Source organism: Eptesicus fuscus, chromosome 8 (assembly GCF_027574615.1).
Source record: "Eptesicus fuscus isolate TK198812 chromosome 8, DD_ASM_mEF_20220401, whole genome shotgun sequence".
In the NCBI taxonomy this organism is placed as follows: domain Eukaryota; kingdom Metazoa; phylum Chordata; class Mammalia; order Chiroptera; family Vespertilionidae; genus Eptesicus; species Eptesicus fuscus.
Genome location: NC_072480.1, coordinates 44,953,686 through 44,977,114, shown reverse-complemented (window position 1 = coordinate 44,977,114; position 23,429 = coordinate 44,953,686).

The following is a 23,429-nucleotide window of genomic DNA, read 5'->3' as shown; positions in this document are numbered from 1 at the left end:
TGTCCCTCTCACATTGATGTTTCTTTCTGTCTTTCCCTCTCTCTTCCACACTCTCTAAAAATCAATGGAAAAATATCCTCAGGTGAGAATAAAAAAAAAGAAAGAAATGTCATATCCTATGAAAGAGACATCTTGAAAATGCCTAAAGAGAGTTGTCATTTTTTCGTGGTGAATGGACTGTAGTCCATGTTGATGAAAACACCTTGGCGGCTGTGGTGGCTGGAAGTGGCAGCAGCAGTGGGGTGATGGGGGCAGTGCCTTCCCCTGATCAGCCTGGTCACCTCCTGCAGAGGGAGGCCAGACTGCCTAAGCCGTCAGGAGGACGTCCCCTAAGGGCTCCTGGACTGTGAGAGAGGGCAGGCTGGGCTGAGGGACTCCCCCCACAGTGCATGAATTTTCATGCACCAGGACTCTAGTGAAAAATATAAAAGAAACAGAAGAACAAGGAGATACTAATAATTCATATACAGGAGCAAAAAAAATAATGGACTTTTAAGAGCATTCACAATGACCCTATATCATCATGGTTCCCTCAGCTGAGAATGGCATTCAGAATTTCTGCTTTCTGAACTTTTCTTGTTCTTTTAAGTCTAGCTCAGGAATCCCTTCTTTCCTGAAGCTGTAGCTTCCACCAAAGTATGATTTATCCCAATATTTAATCCTGATACCAAATTATTCACTGACAAGAATAATATTAAAGTCTGAGATTATTTTACTTCAGAAAAATCATAAAATACACATATTGTTGTGATAATTTCCTCCTTATCAATGTTGACAGTTATTGAATATTCAATTAAGGTACACTTCTTTAAAAAGATGAGAAAAGTATTAAGAAAATATCCTCTGCACCTCTAGAGAATTATTGTTGACTATTTTAAATGGGCTTGGTTTTGAATTGGTTCTGACGAGATTCTGTAAAAAGAGCTATAATTATTAAGAAAGATAACCCTCATTAACATCAGAACGAGGAGTCATTTTAAGTTGCAACACATAATGCTTTTCTAAACATAAGGAGAGAAATATCCTAACTGTGAGTGAGTCTCAGGAGCAGCAGAGGAAAAGTGATTGCATAATTACCACTTCTGAAGATGTTTAAGAATATTTATAGCATAAATTAAGATTATAATTGTCATTTGCATAGAAGCATTTAAATTAAGCAATATGTTTAAAATGGGGGAAGAGATCAGATAACCTTTTAAAATTCTTTTTGGTGTTAGTTGGTATTGATTAAAGTTTGATTAAGTGAGTTGGAAAAAAATATTTGTTTTCCTTTCTACAATTCAAAGTTTACTTACTCTTTAAATTTCTTCAGAAGTCCAAACAAGTAACATAGACCAAGCCTCATTTGTCTTTTGTCCTGAAAACTCTCCTGGCATTTCCTGATATTACCACAGCCATTGGATCTATAATTAGGATTCTGACTCTGGGCAGCTTTCCAAGTACATCTCCAAAATTAGGCTAGTGTATAGGCATTCTGAACAATTGCCAGACAGTGAATTCAACTGAAAGGGAATGGCGTTACCTTGGATAATTGAATGTGCACACAATCGCTGACACGTTTTCTCTTTTTCCTGATTCTAAACTTATTTATGAGAGTATTGATCATTTTACAATGATATTGAGTTAGAGAATTAAAAATGACCTTAGAGGATATTCAAGGCTCACTTTTTAGGTAGCCAATATTGCCATCATGTGAATTTTATGAAAGTTATTTTGGAATAAACATCTTTCCATCTTCAAATCTTCAGGCAGGCTTGGCAGGCAGGAAGGACAAAATGAAATGAAGGGGGGGAAGAAAGGAAGGAAGGAAGGAAGGAAGGAAGGAAGGAAGGAAGGAAGGAAGGAAGGAAGGAAGAAGGAAGGAAAGAAGGGGAGACAAGGAAAGAGAGGGAGATAAATCTACCACAACACCTCATTCTAATGAGTTATTTGGTTCTTGATGGAACTAAAACTGGATTTCACAGTTTTTCAGTTAGAATCCAAGGATGGAGAGAAGAGAATAAATCATTAAAGAAAATAGACTAGGAATATTTCTTTCCTGGATTGTTATGATAAATATTATGTAATAGCTCCTTGCCAATCTATTTTACTTAACAGAAAAGACCAAACAAAAACCTGCTATAAACCTAAGATTGTGAGGGAGGATAAGAGTGGAAAACAATATCCTTTATTGGGGCTATTATATTTTATTACACATATTATCAGATTTCTACAGTTGGAATAAAGCTGTTTTTATATTACAGCCATAAGGCCTTCAGCTTTTGATGGTTTCTAGCAGCATATTTCACCAAATGTACTCCCAAAGATGCACATAAATTGGTCTTTTGTTTTGGTCCTTAAACTTTAAGGCAGGATTGCCATTTGGCTATTATTATATAACAAAATCTACCAATTGCTTTATAAGATGAAGTGCAAAAAGAGAAAATTCCATTTCCTGACTTGCTGTACAATTAACTGTATTTGTTGTTGTTGCTTTTTACATTTTATTTTTACAAAAAGTCTAATATACATATATTAGAGGCCTGGTGCATGACATTTGTGCACAGATAGGGTCCCTAGGCCTGGCCAGTGATTAGGGCCAATCTGTGGGGTGTCCAGCAGGGTGATTGGGGGGCCCCCCACTCACACCTGCTTTGGCTGGTCTAGTGCTGCCCACTCACTAGCCCCACCCCCTGCCTCCACCAGTCAGAGCCTGCAGTCTTGGGACAGCTCCTGTGTTGAGCATCTGCCCCAGGTGGTCAGTGTGCATCATAGCAACAGGTTGTTCCACTGGTCATTCTGCCGGTTGGTCAATTTGCATATTAGGGTTTTATATAGATAGATAATATATAAAGTAGTATTTATTGTATTTTAAAATTAACTAGAAGACTGGTGCACAAAATTAGTGCATGGGGCGGGGGTCCCTCAGCCTGGCCTGCACGCTCTTACAATCTGGGACCACTGGCTCCTAACTGCTCACCTGCCTGCCTGCCTATTGCCCCTAACCCCTCTGCCTGCCTGCCTGATTGCCCCTAACCTCTCTGCCTGCCTGCCTGATCGCCCCTAACTGCTCTGCCTGCCTGCCTGCCTGATCGCCCCTAACCACTCTGCCTGTCTGCTGATCACCCCTAATCACTCTGCCAGCCTGCCTGATTGCCCCTAACCGCTCTGCCTGCCTGCCTGATCGCCCCTAACCGCTCGCCTGCCTGCCTGATCTCCCCTAACTGCTTGCCTGCCTGATCACCACTTACTGCCTCTGCCTTGGCCCCCACCGCTGTGGCTTCATGTGGAAGGATGTCTGGAATGATGTCCAGAAGGTCGTCCAGCTGTCCGGTCTAATTAGCATATTACACTTTTATTATTATAGATTAGTGCAATCATCACATTTGCTAAAAAGAATGAGAAAAATCTTCGTTCTTTTTTCCCCACACTACTCTCATCTTTACTTTACCAAGTTTCCATATATCTGTACCATCTTTGTCTTCTGCCCTACTTTATGGCAAAGTGAAGCCCTACTCATGTCGAATGCTGACACCTTTTATGTTTTGACTTTTATTATTTGGATCCCCTCTCTCCCTGCATATTCATTCCATTTTATCAGCAGTATCTTCCCCAACAGCTTAAAAACTCTGATAATTCATACCTATTTAAAAGGACAAAAACAAAACTTTGATGTCACATCTCTTTTTAGCCATACTCTGTTGTGTTTTTTTTCCCTCTGTATAACCCAGAATCTCATAAGCATCACTTGCTATACTGTTTCTACATTTTATTTACCTTTTACTCTTTAAATCACACCGTTGGGATTCTCCTCTTACTTTCCCAAAGAAATAGCTCTTTCTAAAGCTGCAGAGCCTCTATGCAACCAAAACAGAACAGTCCTCTCAGCCATTAGTGTACTAAGTCTCTCCTTTCTGGTTTTCCAGGCACCACACTTTCTGTCCACTGTTATCTTCTGACCTCTAAGTGCTCCTCCCTTGTTCTGTTAGTTGTTGCTTCCTGCTCTAAGCAACTGCTAAATGTAGGTGTTCTATAGAAGATGCCCTTGGATGTACAGTGTTTGCTCTAGATTTTCTCACTAGATGATCATATCTATTTACTTGATGTTCATGAACATGTATATGGCAGTGACTCACAAATTTGTGCTCCTAACTCAGGTCACTCTTGTATTTCTAGACTTTTATAGTCAGTTTCTTATTGATATCTCATGTATATCAGACAGGCAACTTAAATTCCTTAATATATCTAAAACTAAACTCAGTCTTTGGATCAAACTTAACCTTCCTGTGGTTCTCCTATTATAAGCATGTAAGCAATTAGCATTAAACTACCCAGTTACTTGAGCCAAAAAACTAGAATATTTTTGAGATATCCCTTTGCCTCTCTTTACTTGCTACATCAAATTTAAAAATGGTTCCTCTTTTTTGTTTTGTTGTTTTCACTGCTTCCTCAAAAATATATCTAAATTGATATACTTTGCCCACATCAACGCCACAACTCTCCCATCTTGAAGTACCTGCTTCCTCTTTTATTTTTTACCAACCATCCCTTTTAAAAGAGTTAAGTTAACCATATTCCAAACTTATTATATATACTGTTAAAATTAATATCCATTATATTAAAACTCCAAATGTAAACAGGCCTGACAATGTCTTACATTGTTATACCCCTATGTTACTCTTCAACCTAATCTCATCACGCTTGATCATCACATTCCAGCCATGTTGTCCTTTAATTATTTGAATATATCAAGTTCTTTCTTGTGTCCATGTATTCTTCATCCTTTCCTTTTCTCTACCTGAAATAACCTTCCTTTTATTTATTCCTGGTAAATGCCCACTCATTCCTCAGGTACTAGCTTAAAGTTTTCTCTTGAGATAACCCTTACCATATCTCTCAATCTGAATTAAGTTACTTCTGTTTTAATATAGACCATTATTATTTTCATTAATAATTAGTAGAATATATATATGTGTGTGTGTGTATATATACATATATATATATATATGTATATATAAGCCTAACTGACCATTATGACCGAACAACCAGAACAACCAGTCGCTATGATGCGCACTGACCATCAAGGGGCAGACGCTCAATGCAGGAGCTGCCCCCTGGTGGTCAGTGCGCTCCCACAGGGGGAGTGCTGCTTAGCCAGAAGTCGGGCTCATGGCTGGTGAGTGCAGCTGCAGCAGCGGGAGCCTCTCCCAACTCCGCAACAGCAGACGCAGTGGGCCGGGATGAGCGAGAGTGGCGTGGCACCTACTCGGGCTTCTCCCTGGCCACACTGCTACATCCCCTGAAGGGTCCCAGATTGTGAGAGGGCGCAGGCCAGGCTGAGGCCCTCCCCCCCAACACACACCAGTCTGTACACCAGGCCTCTAGTGTGTGTATGTGTGTGTGTGTGTGTATATATATATATATATATATATACATATATATATATATACAGTATCCCCAAAAATGTATACACACACTTTGAATAATTATAACGACAGTGTTTATTATAATACATTTCATTTTTCAAAATTGAGCTATTAGCTGTTAAGGTTTGTATACATTTCTTGGGGGGGGGGAACGCCATGTATATATTTTTGCTAATGCTTGTTTTTGACTAGATTTTAAGAGTCAGAGAAATTTTAATTCAGGTCCCCTTTTCACCACTCTATAGTTAATACCTAGCACAGTACTTGGCATAGAATAGTTACTAAATATTGTTGAAAGAACAATTTCAATTATGTTTGGCCACCTAATTTTCTTCAGCCTCCATCAATACACTGAAAATTATTATGGGGTTTAAAGTAAACAGGGACGTTAAAAGATCATATCTGAGAAAGTTACCATTTTGCCACTCCCATCCCTTATATTCCTACCTCCAGTCCAAAGATTAACACTTTTATTAGTATCCAGTTACAAATTTTTATGTAAATCATTTCTTGGTAGCTCTATGTATCAGAAATTTGTACAAATTAAGATATTTTTAAATTCCATTTCAGTTCATACCTAGACCCTGACACACCTACAGAAATGTGAATGGTAATAATCAGTGAATATGCAGTTATTAGAATTACTCTGATTTCCCTTGTGTGCTAATATTTTAGAGACATTAAGACAAATCCTCTTTAAAATAACACTTTATGATGGATTTCACTTCAACTTAAGAAAGGTATACTAGTACATACTACACTTGCTGATGGAGTTCATTTCCTTTTAGGAAAAGCACACATGCTATTCAAACATTTACCTGTAAAAGCAGCTTAAAAATGGATACAAATTAAACAAGCCAAAAAAGGTTCATGTAGGAAAAAAGGTCAATGGACAATTGAAATGGAAAACATTGATCTAATCCAGAGCAGGAGCAGAGGGAGACCAAAGGGATCGTAGAAGGAGAACTGCAAAATGCTATAATAAATTTTAAAACTTAGGAGAATGAGTATTTATACCTAAAATATTTTGATTTGTAATACTTTATTATGGTCAAATACAAGTTGCTTTACTCAATTATTTAAATTTTCTTGTAAGTTCTTTAAATTTTTGTGCAAAAATGCCTATTTAATATATAATTTGTCGATGTTACAACCCTTCTAGAATCAATTTGGAAACATGTAATGGAATTTAAATATGTTTATTATGGGTTGTATTGTATCCAGTCAAAATTCATATGTTGAAGCCCTAATCCCTAGTACCTCAGAATGTGAACTTACTGGAAAATAGAGTCATTGCAGAGGTGTTAATTAAGATGAGGTCATATGGAGCAGAGTGGGCCCCTAATTCAGTATGCCCATTGTCCTTATTAAAGGGGAAATTTGGATAAAGACATGTACATATGGAGGATGCCATGTAAAGATGAAGGCAGAGATCCTTCAAGAAATGCCAAAGATTGACAGAAAACTACCAGAAACTTGGAAAGATGGATGAAAAAGATTTTCCCTCATCCCTCCAGAAGAATCAATCTTGCTGAAACCTTGATTTCAGACTTCTAGCCTCCAACACTTTGAAACAATAAAATATGTTGTTTAAGTCACACAGTTTGTGGTATTTTGTTAAGGCAGCTCTAGAAAGCTAATACAATGTTCATTTTTTTGGACTTCATTATTCCATTTCTATAAATATATTCCAGATAAGTAATCCAATGCCAATGAAGGTATAGTAAAGAAAACTTTGTAGAAACATTATTCATAATAACACATTTTTTTAAAACTATGCTATTTCCACACAGTAAAATATTACAAATACCTTTACATATACTTTTTACAATTATTAATGAAAAGCAAAAGCTTATTGTATAATGTTAAATTAAAAAAATAACCCCTTTTACCGAGACTTCCACTTTTACTCAAGACAGAGTAACATGACCTTGATTTATTTCCTGCCTGAAACAACTAAAACACCCAACAAAGTATATGAAACTGTGACATGCAAGATATAGGATAGCAGGCAATGAGAAATAGTGATCCTTGAGAGAAAGAAAGCAAAAGAGGTGAGCCTGATGATTTTCTCAACTTACTGCCTGGCCAAAGTTTTCAAGCTGTGGCTGAGGAAGGAAAAAACCGAGGTTGAACCTGGAGGTTTCTGAGTAGATGAAAACAAGAGGGAAGTTTTAGAAAGTCGAGGCAGGCTGAGTTCACAGTGCCATGGAGTGCCATAGAGGAGAAAGCTACACAGAGTCAACGCTGAGACTTACAGGCGGGCTCTATCAGTATTCAGGTGAGTCCTAATTAGCTCATGTACCTGAGGAAACTTCTAAGTAGCTAGGGAAAAGAACCACCTGAAAGGATTTTAAAAAATAGTACTCAGACCTAACATGGCTGGGGCAATATCTGTTCTTTGCAAAATTTGAAAAATTTAGAGTTCATCGATACCAAGTTAGAGTACTAAACAGTGTTTTATCTTAGTAATGGAAAAACATGAATCTTAGATGAAATTTAACAAGGGTCTACATAACAAAGCTTAATAGAAGACCTGAAAATATAAACTGTGTCCAAGTAACTTGAGGATATACTAGAACAAAGCTCACAAATATTGATAGAAATACAAAAAATATTCAGCACTCAACAGGAGTGAATAACAATGTCTGATATCTAATCAGAAATTACTAAGCATTCAAATAAGCAGAAAATAAAACTTATATTGAAAAGAGAAAAGAATCAAACCTGACACAGAAATGACACACATGAGATTGAGATCATTAGTAAAGACATTAATACAGTTATTATGACTATATTCCATAAGTTCAAGAACAAAGTTTCAACTTTTTACATAGAAACATGGGAGGTATCTATAATAATAAAAGGGTAATATGCTAATTAGACCAGACATCCTTCCAGACGCCCTTCCTTCCAGACAAAGCCGTAGTGGGCAGGGGCCAAGGCAGAGGAGGCAGAGGCCCCTGGCCACGGCAGTGGTGGGTGGGGGCCAGGGCCAAGGTCCTTGCATGAATTTTGTGCATTGGGCCTCTAGTATATACATATAAACAATCCAAATGAGCTTATAGAGATGAAAACTACAATATCTGACATGAAGAATACACTGGCTAGGATGAAGGATAGATTATATATTTCAGGAAAAAATTAATGAGCTTAAAGATATAACAATGGTAAACAACATGAAACAGTGAAAAAACTGAAAAAATGAACAGAGAACAAATAAAATTTAAAATAAATTCAATAAGCTAAATATACATGCAACTGGAGTCCTAAAAAGGAGAATAGAAAGTACAGGAGGAGAAAGTATATTCAAAGAAATAAAGACTAAATATCTTCCTAATTCAATTAAAGGTGGGAAAATGCATAGATCCAAGAATCAATATGAACCCCAAGCACAAGAAAAATGAAGAAAATCACACCAAGGTGCGTAAGAATCTAATTGCTTAAGACCAGTGATAAAGAGATAAAAACATGGAGAGCAAATCAACAGTAAGTACAGTGAGAAAACATATGGTGATAGCAAGTTTCTACTTGGAAACAGAGAGAGGTATTTTAAAAATATTTTTAAAAATATCTGCAAACCTGGAAATCCACACACAGCAAAAATATCTTTCAGAAACAAAGGCAAAACTACTTACTCAAACATAAACTGAAAGAATTCATCATCAGCAGAAATGTGCTATAATGCTAAAGAAAGTCATTCACACAGAAGAAAAATTGCACTGGATGAAAATGTGAATCTATATCATGGAGTAGAGAGGAGTAAAAATGGTAATTGCTGTGATCATAATTAACCATATTTTCTTATTATTTAAATATTTAACATTTTGCATTGTTTAAAGCAAAAATAATGTATTACGTATTTGTAACACATAGGAATAAAATGTCTGATAATAATATTATAGAGTCTTGGAAACAAAAATGAAAGTATATTTTTACAAGGTTCTTCTACTGTATATAAAGTGGTATAGTGAACGGGAAGGTAGACAGTGATAAATTGAATATATGTATGCTATAAAAAATAAAGTACTTAACAACTAAAATAACATCCAAGTGATTTATAGCTAGCTAATAAGCCAGCAAAGGGAATCAAATGGTACCATAAAATATACTCAATTCATCCCATAGAAGTAAAAAGTGAGGAAATACAAAAATAGCATATGGGATTTTTTTTTTAAGTAAAAATAGTGTGATTCTAGATTTAAACCCAACAATAGCAATACTTTTCTTAGATATATATATATTATATATAATATATATATTAAGTGGTAATGGTGGTGTCAAAACAGAGAACTAGATCAACCGAATGGAATAGAGAATGAAGAAATAGAGTCATATTTATGGACAACTGGTTTTGAGCAAAGGTGCAAAGGAAATTCAGTGAGGAAAAGGATAGCCTTTCAACAAGTGGCATTATAACAATTGAATATCTATACTCCAAAAAATAAGAAGAAATGCAATCCATATTTTGTACCAAATACTAAAATTAACCCCAAATTGGTCATAGACCAAAAGTCTAATGTTATGAAACTTTTAGAAGAAAATACATGAGAGAAATTTTTACCTTGGTTTAGGTAAAGATTTCTTAGATACAACACCAAAAGCACAATCTATAAACTTAAAAAAACCTGCTAAATTAAACTTCAACAAAATTAAGAGCTACTGCTCTTTTAAAGACTGTGTTCAAAGAATGAAAAGATAAACTAGATACGCGGAAAAGATATTGAAAATCACATGTCTGTAAAAGGCCTTATACCCAAAATATAAAATGAACCTTCAAATCTCAGTAATAAGAAAACAATCTAATACAAAATGGAAAATTTGAACAAACACTTCATTCAAGGAGGTAAATGCATGAAATAAAAGCACAGGCTTAATATCTTTAGCCATTAGGAAAATTCAAATAAGAACAACATTAAGATAATACTATGTATTTACTAGAATGTCTGAACAAAAGAATCCAGACCCACCACTCCCTAAAAAGAGCATGTAGTACATAATTCTGTTTATACTAAATTCTAGAAAATACAAGATAAGCTGGAGTGACAGAAAGTAGATCACTTGTCTTGTGATGGGAGAGAGTAAGGAAGTTGGCAGAAGGAATACAAAGGGGCATGTGGAATTTGGGGAGGTGATGTATATGCTCATTCTGTTTCTCCACCCCCCACCTTTTAAACTCTGTCATTTTTAGGATTATAGGTAATGGTTGTTGAATTATGGAGTACTTCACCTAGGTATACATTGCTTATTATTAGTAGATAACCTTTAGAATTTGAAGTATGGTTGTGTTGCCACTGCTTAGTTTCACTATATATGCAGCAGTATATATTCAATTTGAGGTTGTTTTTCTTTTTTCAAAGAGGTGTTTTCTTTTTGGTAACAAATTATTAGACAATAGTAAGCTACTTACTGGTGTTGCTCAGTAATGCATTGTACTTATTTCTTTTTCTTTTTACCTTTTGTTTCCATTCACCTATTTCTCCTATCCCCACCCCCAACTCTGACAAACCCCAATCTGCTCATTATCTTGACTGTGGTGATCATTTGTCAATGTACGTATCGATCAAAATATTTCAATTGTACAAATTAAAAGTGTAGTTTATTGTACGTTTATTTTATGTGTCTAAATAAAGCTATTTTAAAAAGTAAAACACAAAATGTTGGTAATTTTATTCTAGTCATATAAAATGCATATATATACATATATATATAATGCAAATGCAATGTATAAGCTAATGACAAATATAAATATATATTTGATTTTTAATGCCATCATGAGTGATTTTTTTCATTACATTATTAAAATATTTGAAAAAAGACATGTAACTTTAATCTTCCGAAAAGTATGTTTTTTACAAGTAAAAAGTGCCAAGATTTAACTGTGAACTAACTCTTTTCTCAAGTTTAAAGTACAACTAACTTTACTATTCACTTTAAAATACACCTTCCTCTCTCTTCCTTTCTTTCTTTTAAAATAGAAAGTCAGCAGTTATACATTTTATCTGTAAGGCAGCTCCCTGAAAACTCTCAAAGAGTGCTCAAAGTAGACATTTTCTCTTAGATTTGGAAAACAAATAAAGACCCTGGTATAAAACAATAACTCAACATGCTTAAGATTATGCCTGATCCTATATGGTGGAAAGGAAGCAGTTCTGTTGGCCTTCAAGAGCTGTGAAGAAATGCAGGTTCTCATTGTGTAGGCAGAACTACAAGAAAAAAGAAATTAGTCAAAGGAGGAAAAGAAAAGAAAATGGGACAGACATGAGAAAACAGAAAAGGAAGCAGTAGAAGAAGCAGCAGGAACTAGAACTTGGAAACTGAAGGTGAAACCGAGATGGAGGAAACAGAAGGCTGACTTTCTGCCTGGCTGATGTCTCATCCATCTTCCCTCCCCTTCTCCCCTGAGTGCCACTGGGATAGAATGTAAGACCTACATCTGCTCTCACAATTGTGTATTTAAATTGTATTTTGATATTTCTTCTTTTTGAAACTTTTGTCACATTTTTATACATATTTGTTTCTCCTACTACATATTTAGTTTTTCTAAAAACAAGGATCATGTCTTTTTCTTCTTTGTAACCTGTCCTCCTCACCTCCTACTTTTCACGTATGAGTGCCTAGAAAAGTATTTTTCAAATAGTTGGGCTACTTAACAGATATTCAGAGTGCTCAATATAAAAAATATAAAAATTTTGTGTTTTTATGTAATGGGCCTCTGATTCCTCTGCATAGTCTCTCAACTCTTCAGATAAGGGGCAGATACACTGACCACATTATTAGTGTGTTGAAAGCCAGGGGCATTTTTGCCTTTCCATGTCACACAATCACCACATTCATAAAGGCTCAAGGATATTCCTCATTTTCTGCTTAAGAAATTTAGTGAATATCTTTGGTTAAAAAAAGTTCAAATGCATAAGATGGAGATGGGAGAAATATGTAGTTCAGATAATGTTTAACACTGCAGCGTTATTGGACTCTTTCAAAAACAGAGATCCAATTGTTATGACTCAGTTGGGAGGATGTGCAGGGCACTTTTATCCTTTAATACCAGCTCTTATTAGCCAAGAGAAGCCCAGTGTTACAACCCTTTGTCTTTGTATGTCTACTGTGAGCTCTGAGAACTCTTTCAGATGTCTGAGTGTCAATGAGACACAGTCTGAGGAAACTGCAGCTTTCTATTTTATCAATCTAGACATCTGAATAGAGGCCATATGGTTCATCTTTCTAACAGTTAAGAAAAAATAAAGCATTGAAGAAGTCACAATTTATATCCCCAATACTCTGATGTCACTCTTATTTAGTGATGACTATCTACTAGGGAAAATGTAAAACACTATTAATGGTAAATACTCTCTCTTGTTAGACATACATGTGGTTACAGAAATCAACCAGAACACATCTCAGAAAACAGAACACTCTTGGCAGGCAATTTTTGATTACCAGTCTAATCTTTGAAACACAGCAATAGTAGACATCTCTTGCTTGGAGTTTTTTTTCTTTTTTCAATTATAATGTGAAAATTATAAAAAGTAGAATGACTCATTTAGATTCAAAATATCACTGAACAAATGTGGAAAACATTTTAATTCAGTTGTTCAGCTAAAAACTGAAGAACAAATAAATTAAGATTCATTCCGAACATTATTTTCAGAGCCCTATTGAATGTGCTTCACTGTGACACATGTTCAAGGACATCTTATGACATTTTGATGGTTATGTAAAAGATTAAGTTGCCAAGGGCAACAATGTTTGAAATGACTGGAGGATAACTGGAATAACTAGATTCCTATCATGAGGTGATGCAGGCTTCTGGAGTTGGAGAAGATATGCCGAGGAAGTAGGAACAAATAGAAGTCATGATAAGAATTAAATTACTATAAAAGGGAAAATATTGAGGAGTTATAAATGCTGTAGAAGTATAATAGAGAGAACATTTTGGAGATAATACCATACCAAAAGTTAGCTTCATAAAAGAAAGGGTCTTACTTTTGTTGAAATACACCTGCAGAAATTACTAGAACCAAAATATATAAGCTGAGTTATATTTTCTGAGCAATGAGCCCCATTTTTACTTATAAGGATAATTGTTGACAATGTGAACCTCATAGAAAGACTGATTTTTGTTAAAGGTGTCTAATAACATCTTTTAAATTTGATTTTCAAACCATACATAAGATAAAAAGCCCCACTCTTGCCAATTTGTTGAATAGGCAGAAATTGATTGCATTCAAAATATAGCATTTATCAGCCCTGGCCAGTGTGGTTCAGTTGGCTAGGCATCATCCCGTGCACCAAATGGTAGTCAGTTTGATCCTTGATCAGGGCCCATGCCTGGGTTGTGGGCTTGATCCCAATCAATGATCCACTCTTTCATCAATGTTTCTGTCTCTCTTCCTCCCCCTCCCCCTCTCAGTAAAAATATATTTTTTTAAAAATACAGCATTTATCACAGCCTAGTTTGCATTATACTGTACATATTTGCCTCTTCCATATATATAAGCTTCTAAAGGTTTGGCTGTGGATATTGAGCATCTTGTGTCTCTGCAGTTCCTTGCATTTATGTAGGATATTGAATAGTGTTTTGGTTAACACATTGCTGAATAGTCCACTGACTGTCTGAAGAAAGTTCCTCTGGGTGTCAATATATAGTCAATTCTTGTTTTTATGGTAGTTAATATTCCATAGAGAGGCCACAAACACTGAATTAGTGAATACTGAACCATATCGGGACATATAGAATAGGTTCCTGCAAGCCTCTGGTAACATTTTCATTAACTGAGAAATCCATAACATTGTTTTATGTGTGTTTCTGTTTAAATATACTTTATTAAATATATATTGATTCAATAACATTGAAGTCATGGCCAAACAAATCTCAAAACATGCTTGAACAAAGCTTATCCAACATATTTTCTCTATAAGGAACATTGTAGCCCTTTTTTACTTAGGAACACCAGGCAGCACTTCAGCACTATTCTTGGAGCCATATTAAACAGTAAGATCACCAACAAAAATGAGAAATGAAGTGGCAATGCACAGACTGTGAAAAGGACAGCTGTTTACAGTATGACAGCTGAAACCGGAAGGCCAAGCATCACCTTGCTCAAAATCAGGTGAGAACATGTAAGTCAGGCAACAAAAATGTTTTGCTGCTCTGAACATGTCTGTGGATGGCTATGAAAGCACTATGATTATTGGTTTTGTAGTTGCAAGTAAATGTTAGCAATTAGATTAATTTGCAAATATGAAATATGTGGATAAAGAGGGTCATCTCTCTGAGGAAGTGAATGATGAGATCAAATGAATGTAGGCAGGGGCCACAGAACAAAATGGACCCAGTTCAACATCTAAGTCTAAATTCAACTGAACATTTATTTTTCTATTCTGCTCAAGTGCTACTTTATCAGGTTGTGAAATTTGTAATATACTTGTGGTTTCCAGCACAAGTCCAAAATATAAATAGTTTTCTGGATTTGACACCTGCTGCTCTGCCATGCATTAACCTGTAATTCTCATCTGAAAAGGGTGTTGACATTTATGAGAACTGAGCACACAGTTAGTTGTCTCCTCGCCACTTCTTCACTAAAAAACTCTGATTTGTTGGGGGAGGATAACAATGTGCTCAATAAAAAAAAAAAAAAAAGCGCACGCGCGCACACACACACACACACACACACACACACACACACACACACACCAGAAAACAACAACAACAAAATGACATTCCCAGACCGCCTTGTAGATAGGATGATTAAATAACCAAGATCTGGTCGATGAGAAACAGGTAAAAATTGGCTTGGTTTTCAGGGAAAATTTAAAAAAGGGGGAAGATTCAACTAGCATTGACCTCATTGCCACTTTATTCCCTCTATTCAGCCTGAAATAAAGATGCCAAGGCCGCTGCATCAGTAATCATGTGACTTTGAATGACCTTGGCTTTGAATGACAATCCCTCAATAAGTGTAGTAGAGCAGAAGAATAAAAAAATAAAAAGCCTGGATTTCTGAGGATGTAATGGAGGTGCCATACCAGCCTTACATTCAGATTTCCCACTGGAAAAATATAAAACTGAGTATTTCTATTTTTGTTTGTTTTTCAATTCTATACTCATTGCTGAAAATAATTGCTTTCTTTCCTCTATTTTTTCCCCTCCTCTTATGTCTTTTCTGAGCATTGTCAACTCTCCTTATGATTCTCTTGTTTAAAAAATCTCATCCTCAAGCTTTTCAGTTCATGATTAATATTATATTATTTCAAAGCTTGTATACTTCCCTGTGTTTCTGTTTATTCTTTGACTGGTGAAAATTCACTCACCGGGACTCCTCTTCTTCTAGGCTACTTGTTGGCTATATCTGGATTCAGAGCTCTTGATATCTATACTAATAAAAGTGTAATATGATAATTACACCGGGTCAATTGGACATCTTCCGGACGTCCGACTTCCTTCCGGACAAAGCCACTGTGGCGGGGGACAAGGCAGAGGCAGTTAGGGGCAATCAGGCCGGCAAGGGAGCAAGCAGTTAGGGGTGAGATCAGGCCAGCGCTGGGGAGCAAGCAGTTAGGGGGTGATCAGGTCAGCTGGGGAGAGCAATTAGGGGGCGATCAGGCCAGCATGGGAGGGCAGTTGGGGCAATGAGGCCAGCAGGGGAGGGCAGTTGGGGGTGATCAGACAGGCAGGCAGAGGAGGTTAGGGGTGATCAGGCAGGCAGACAGGTGAGCAGTTAGGAGCCAGCAGTCCCAGATTGTGAGAGGGATGTCGGACATCCCCTGAGGGGTCCCAGATTGGAGAGAGTGAAGGCCTGGCTAAAAGACATTCCCCTCCCATGCACAAATTTCATGCACCAGGCCTCTAGATAAAAAATAAAAAACAAACAAACCACCACAACTAAAAATTGTTTTTCCTCCTCTGGTAGTTGCTAAACCCACTCAAGTAGTTTGCTTTCACCAATTGATACTAAGGGATTTGGGCCACTTTTGCACCTACTTTTGTTGAAAATGCAGTCCATAGATATTTTCCTTTGCTATCCTAGTTGCTCCATCTGTTTTAATGAAACTACTTGAGCAGGTTAAAATGTGATAGCCTCTCTCATGTCCCTCCCAAAAGCTTAACTTACATCCTGTCTCTGATGGTAGTGTTCGCCACAAGCAGGTGCTTTCACATGTATTCCTTTATCTCTCCTTCAGAAACCCTTCAAGATAAGTATTATCATTAGTCACAGTTTCAGGTGACAAAATGAAACCCAGAGAGGTTAAGTAATTTGCTGAAAGTCACCTAGATAGAAATGGATATAACCCACATTTGAAGTTGGCTCTGTTTAGGTCATCCTAAGTGTCCTGTAAACCCTTTAAAAAACAATTGAAAGCACTATTTCCCAATTGTGCTCTCACAGAAGATTCTGTGCCTGGCCTCAGAAAGGTCCTGGGGATCTTCATGAATTTTGACTAACCCAGGGTTCACTCATTCTAACACATGGCTGAAAGTTTCTAGGCGGAAAGGAATGTGGTGTAAGTTTAAAAGAGAAATGCAAGCTTTGTTTGGAAAAGTCTAGGCACACTCTAGTTAGGACATCCTTCCCCATGCCTATTCCCTCATCACTAACATAAATATCTTTGGAGATAAAGAGAACACCTAGCCCTTCTCTGTCTAATAGTCTCATAATCGCTTGACAGCATAATTCAGTGTTCTGTTTACAAGGTTAACAACTCTAGTTTCTTTATTTCTCTACACAGGACTATTAAAAACACAAATGCTGTACCTCTTCTTTAAACTTTTCCCAGATCCCCTTTCCACAGCTGTGTGCTCTCCTGTAACAGTTTTACATTTCCATTGGTACCTGCATGTGGAAAATAATGTTTCCTCTTTTCCTCAGTTTCCTCTTATTATTTTCCTTGAATGTTATTTTCCCCTTTGAACTAAGAGACCTGAGAAATACAGGATGTGGGTTAGAGAGGAGATAAAATAGTATGCACCATGTGTCAGTTCCTAGGCTACGTGATTTCCATTAATATGTAAGTTAATCCTTGAATGGCTTTGTCCTCCACTTCACTATAGTCTTAGTTTAAATGGCACCTCTTTAGACTTTCTGTGATTCCCATAGCTAAATCCACAAGCCCACTTCTTATGTCCCTACTCTCTAGTGATTTCTTTTATTTTCTTTATAGCATTTTTTTCATTCTCTGAAATTATCTTCTACTTCCCATGTTTATTTTCTCTTTTCTCACATTAGGAAGTAAATTTGTCAAACAGAGTTCGGGTCTATACTCTCAATTACTGGATCCAGAGCTCCTAGACATTGCTGGACACATAGTATTTGCTCAATAAATATTTATTAAATGGATAGATGATTAGATAAATGAAAGTACAAGGAATCCTGTATAAGCAGGGGCCAAGATCTCAATAGAACCAAAATATTTATAAGGATAAAATTTTGAGCAAGAGAAGAAAGAAGAATGGCAAGAGAAACTTAGAAAATAGAGATAGAGCCTATTTCTTTCATTCCTCCAGGGAAATGTACAATGGGTTGTAAAGTTGAAATAAATAGGTCTACAACTGGATTAAACATATAATCTATTTTATATTTTCTGTAGTGTAACCTCTGCTATGTTGTCTCTTCTCAGCAGACTGTTTTTATTACTAAATTGATAGGAAGCTTGTTCTATTGAGACACACTTTCTGGATAAAGTCCCATCACAAGCTGAATAGTGATTATGAATATCCCCATGCAGGGCAAGGCTCATTGCTACCTCATTTACTGTCTGATAAGCATAATTTATCTAGTGAACTTTTCTTTCTCAACTCATACTGATTGAGGTTAATTCTTTCACACTTGGATCCAGATATAGTATTCTTATCTAGTAATTATTGTTATGAGAGAATTCACATTTATATGTTAAATTTTGCTTAAATATGTGCTTATCTAAGCATATTGTGTGGTGGACTAAGAGCTTAAAGTTTTTATTAGTCAGTATTTCTTTTGTGGGATATCTGAAATACTTTCTTTGCTCAATTGCACTAGTTGGTTTTTGTTTAAGAAATATTTGCTGTAGTAGGAAGGACACTTCCTTCTATCAATTTAGATTATAACTCTGTCTATACGATATAAGTAATGGTATAAGAATTATGATATTTTAAATATCTAAATAATCAATTGGGTGCTCATAAACTTAAGTATTGTGATTTCTTTGCTAGATAGCTAAAAATAACAAATCTCGTTTGTTTGATAATCTTGATGTGGCCTATACCAAACACTTTAAAGCACCTAGAAAATTAATGTAAAATGTCTATAACAATTCAATGTATATTACTTTAAAATTAGTCTGTATCATATTAACTTTATGTCGGTATTCAAAATTCCCTTTTCAATCTTATTATTAGCTAGTTTGTTTAGACAAAGTATCTCACTGGAAATGAGTACAAATGTTTTATGAAATGTATTTTTTAAATATTTTTAAAGAGTTGAAGAGCTGATAATAGAGTAAGAAATTATTGAGCCAAAATCTAAATTAAATCAGAACATGGACAGGTAAGCAGGATTTTGAAATTATTTTGTGCTGAGGGCATGTTGGCAAACTTTATGAACTTGATAGTATTTGGGTCATAAAGGAAAGACTTTTTGACACTGAACAGAGCTTACCAGGGTGTAGGGTGAGGGGATATCATCACTGGAAAGTCGTAATCACTAGAAATTCTTCCTATGGATACACAGCCCAAATCTACAAGGAAGCAAAGCACCATATGTGAGAAGAAACAGTAACCAAAACAGACCAAAAGACCAAATATTGGAAGTATCAACAAAAGATAAGACAGATATTCTATGTTCAAAAACTAAAAGCAAGGAACATGTATCTATAACAAAAGATGATAAATTATTTTTCTAAAAATAGAAATTGTAGAAATAAAAATATACTTAATATTAAAAACAAAGTAGTTAAATATAATATTGAAATACCTAAAAAGAAAATTCATGAGCTGGAAAGTAGGTCAAAAGGAACTACCCAGAATGCCAAGCAAAGTGATAGAAATACAAAAGTTAAAAGGTATCGAGTTTAAGGTGCATATAATCAGAGTTTCAGAAGGATGGTTAAGTCCAAGGATTGCAGAAGCCTACTGAATCTCAAGGAATTCTTTCAGAAAAAAAAAAAAATTCCAGAGTGAATAGAAAAAAGGAATAAAGATAAAAGGTTGTATTAAAAATAAAATTGTGTCTCATGGGATTAAAAAGAGAGAAAAAATATCCAGCAACATCATATAAGTCTGGAAGTGCATAAATGAATAAGTGTGTTAGTTTAGATCCTCATAATGTATATATTGAATAAGATTATATGTACCAGGGATTGACTGGAGGAAACACCCTAAAGAATAAAGTAGAAAGAACTAAGAAGGTGGGAGAACAGTTAGAACACAATATGTGAAAAGACAGGAGGAAGAAGCAGCATTGGGTAGGAGGGGACTCGAAGGCAGCATAGATTCAGTCAGGCCAATGGGGAGTTCTTAAGCAAGAGTTATCCACCAGCCCGCTGGCGTGGCTCAGTTGGCTGAACCTTGTCATGTGCACTGAAAGGTTGCTGGTTTGATTCCTGGTCAGAGCACACACCTGCGTTTTGGGTTCAGTCCCTGGTTGGAGCAGGTACTGAAGGCAATGGCGATGGATGGATTTTTCTCTCCCTCTCTCTCCCTTTTTGTCTCTAAGCATGCCCTCAGGTTAGGATTGAAAAAAAAAAAAGAGTGGGCCAAGTTTTTAACCCATAGTGTGTCATGCTAAGGTAAGCATGAGTTCAAGCAGCCTAGGAGATGTATGGGGGTGCATGGCCTTGACACCCTCTTGGTGGAGGATTCAGAAAGGCAGTAAGGGGCTGAGTCAACTATGCTCCCCATGGCAGAAATGTGAGAAGCATTTCTATGACTGCCACCTAGAGCTAAATTTTCTAATATCTTTACATTTTGGAGAAAAAAAGAAGATCAAAATATGGATAAGTGTAGATTTTAGTAGATTAGGTATGCACATTATAATTTCTAGAGTATGCACTAAAGTAATAAACACAGCATATTACTTCCAAACCAACAGTAGAAAGAAAATGGAATAATAAAAGGATTTCAGAAGAAGGCAAGAAAAAGGGAAGAGAATAAACAAAATAAGACAGGTGAAGTAAGTAGAAACCATAAAGTAATATGGCTGTTATAAATAAAATATATAGCTTTTATATTAACTGTAATAAATTACATACTCCAGTTAAAAACAATGATTGTCCAACTGAATCTTAAAAAATCAAACTATACTTTTATAAGAGACAGTCTTTATGCTAGATTCTGGTTCTCTTGAAATTCTCTTTTACTTCAAAAACATTGTTTAGCACCTTCTTGCTCTGAAAATAAATACAAAAACACCTAAATTTCATAGGAAAAAGTCAACTTAGAATTTGAAATTTATTGGAAGATATATGTAGAACACCAGAGACTTTTCTTTAGTAAATTTAGGTGGGTAGGGAAAGGTTAGATACCCCGAATTTTCATGATGAAACAATAATAACTGGTTAAACTGTTTTTGTTTCTGCAAAAAATTGAGATAACTTATAATTGTAGGCATATTTAATTAGATCATTCAAACTAAACCAGAAGTTTAAAATTTTATTTGATTACAATGGATATAGTAAAACTAAATCATTGTTATGTCTATAATTAATAGGAACCTGAACAAGCAATAAAAAGAAATGTGAAGGATAGTATATTTCTTTTTCCAATAAAAGGGAGAATAACTTTCCCTTAGGAGTGATATACTTTTAAAAATATATATTTTTGGCATAGATAATGGATGCATATTCAAGAAATACAAATAATCTGATTGAACTTGTCATAGCTGTTTATTAGAAGATGAAGAAAATATCTTAATACATTTTTATTGACAAGTCAATGGATTCTTTAAAATGCAAAAGCTAATGTACATTTAGATCAGCCCAGTTTAATTTTCGTGGAGCAGCAAGGAAAGTTTAATGTACTCCAAAGCACACTTTGCTTCTCTGCACGCACATCATTTTAACTGTGATTTCTGTCTTCAGTTCTCAAATGTTTAAAACTCAGCTTCAAATCAGGATTCATTTCTGATTTTTCTCTAGGATAGCTTTCCCCACTGCCGTGGCCAGTCTTCACCGACCCCGGGCTGGCCACTGACCACACTGATGCCTGCTGTGGACTGAACCTGCCACCCTTCCCCTCAGTAAAGCCAGACATCCTGAGGAGTTGATAGATTATTTATACATTCCTACAAACAAGAAGCAGGTTTCAAACACTTCCTTCATTGTGGAGCTCTAAATGGCTATTGTTTTCTATTAAGAAAGATTGTGCACATAAATGTTGTGTACACAAATCGTGACCGTGCAGCACTTTCAGTCATAGCTTATTTCTTTGTGTCCATATGCCAGGGAGTACTGTGTTGGAAGGTATGTTAGGAACTTTCTGGTAATACTTTCCTTTGACCAGTGGTTCCTGTGTGTCTAAAGACAGGAGATAAAGCCAGACAGCATTGCTCTGTCTCCTCTTTTCCTCTCCTTGTCCTTCTCCTGTCCTTCTCTTTCTTCTCTCCCCTCCCTCGTTTCCGTTCTCTCTCTCTCTCTCTCTCTCTCTCTCTCTCTCTCTCTCTCTCTCTCTCTCTCTCTCTCTCTCTCTCTCTTTCTCCCCAGACATCAGCAAAGCAAAGAAAGCTTAAAATAGAGTAGTGGTGTGTTTTCTTTTTCTTTTACTGAGGTGAATAAAATTCTGACTCAGGATATAAAGTTTTAGAAGTGTTTTTATTAAGCCCTTTCTGTGAGGCTATGTTTAGACAGCGTTCTGACAGCTGCCAAGGGAGATATCTTGACTCTGAGGGCTTTCCATGTCACTGAGGCTGGCCTAGGATCCTTACTGATTTTCCGTTTTGAAGGCTCCCATTTATTAAAAGGGTACAACTTGTTTTTGTGTGATATTGAAACTCCATTAACTGTCCAAAGAATTAGTTGGGAATTATCTAATCCATCCTTCTAAACAGGTCATAAGATCCTTTTAGTCCTTTCAGAGAAATTAAACAGTATAATATTGAACCATGAATCAGACATTTACAATGGTGAAACTTAAAAGAATATGGATCATTTAAAGTAGAATTAAGAAAAGATAAGGATTACTAACTCAAACTAAATTAAATACTGTATATGAATGGGTTATCTCATAGTTTATTCATTGGAGTAATTAATACTTGTTTAACCTTTGAATGAAATATTTTTCCTCATCTGGTTTAATAATTAAGTGGGTACACACCACCGTTATCTATTTACTCTGCCATATCTGTTTCTAAAGGTTGGGAAGTATTGTTGCTGCTTCTCTTAAATGGAACCCACAGGAAAGTTTCTACCAGCCTTGACCAGTCTTCTACCAATGCATTGTTTCATACGGTGGAGGTAGGACCCAAGGCCAAGAGGGCCTTTTACAGGAGCAGATAGAACCTCTGATATGTTTGTGCTGAGTTCTGTTTAACTAGCCCCAACACACTGTAGAAGTGCTCTGCAATTATTTATTTATTTATTTATTTATTTACTTATTTATATTGGAGAGGGATGGAGGAAGAGAGAGAGAGAGAGAGAGAGAGAGAGAGAGAGAGAGATTTTGGTGTTCCTCTTATTTATGCATTCATTTGGTTGATTCTTGTATGTGCCCTGTATGGGAATCAAACCCCAACCCTTGGCATATCAGGGACAATGCTCTAACCAACTGAGTGCCCGGGCCAGGGCCTGCAATTTTAACAAAGTTATCTATAACCTGACAGCTTTATAATTAAAAATACCAGTTATAAAAAATAGATTTAAATGACATGAATCATGCATCCCCATCTTGGGTAGGTGATTAGGACTTGTGTATCTTGCACTGTCGTTTTATATTTGAGTTTTCATCAGTTCAACAATCTACTCATTTTTCATAGAAATATTGTTTGACTTGGGAACATCGGTAATAGTCTTGAGTTTATTTATCTCAGGTTTTGACTTAGCGCTCACTCTGCCCAT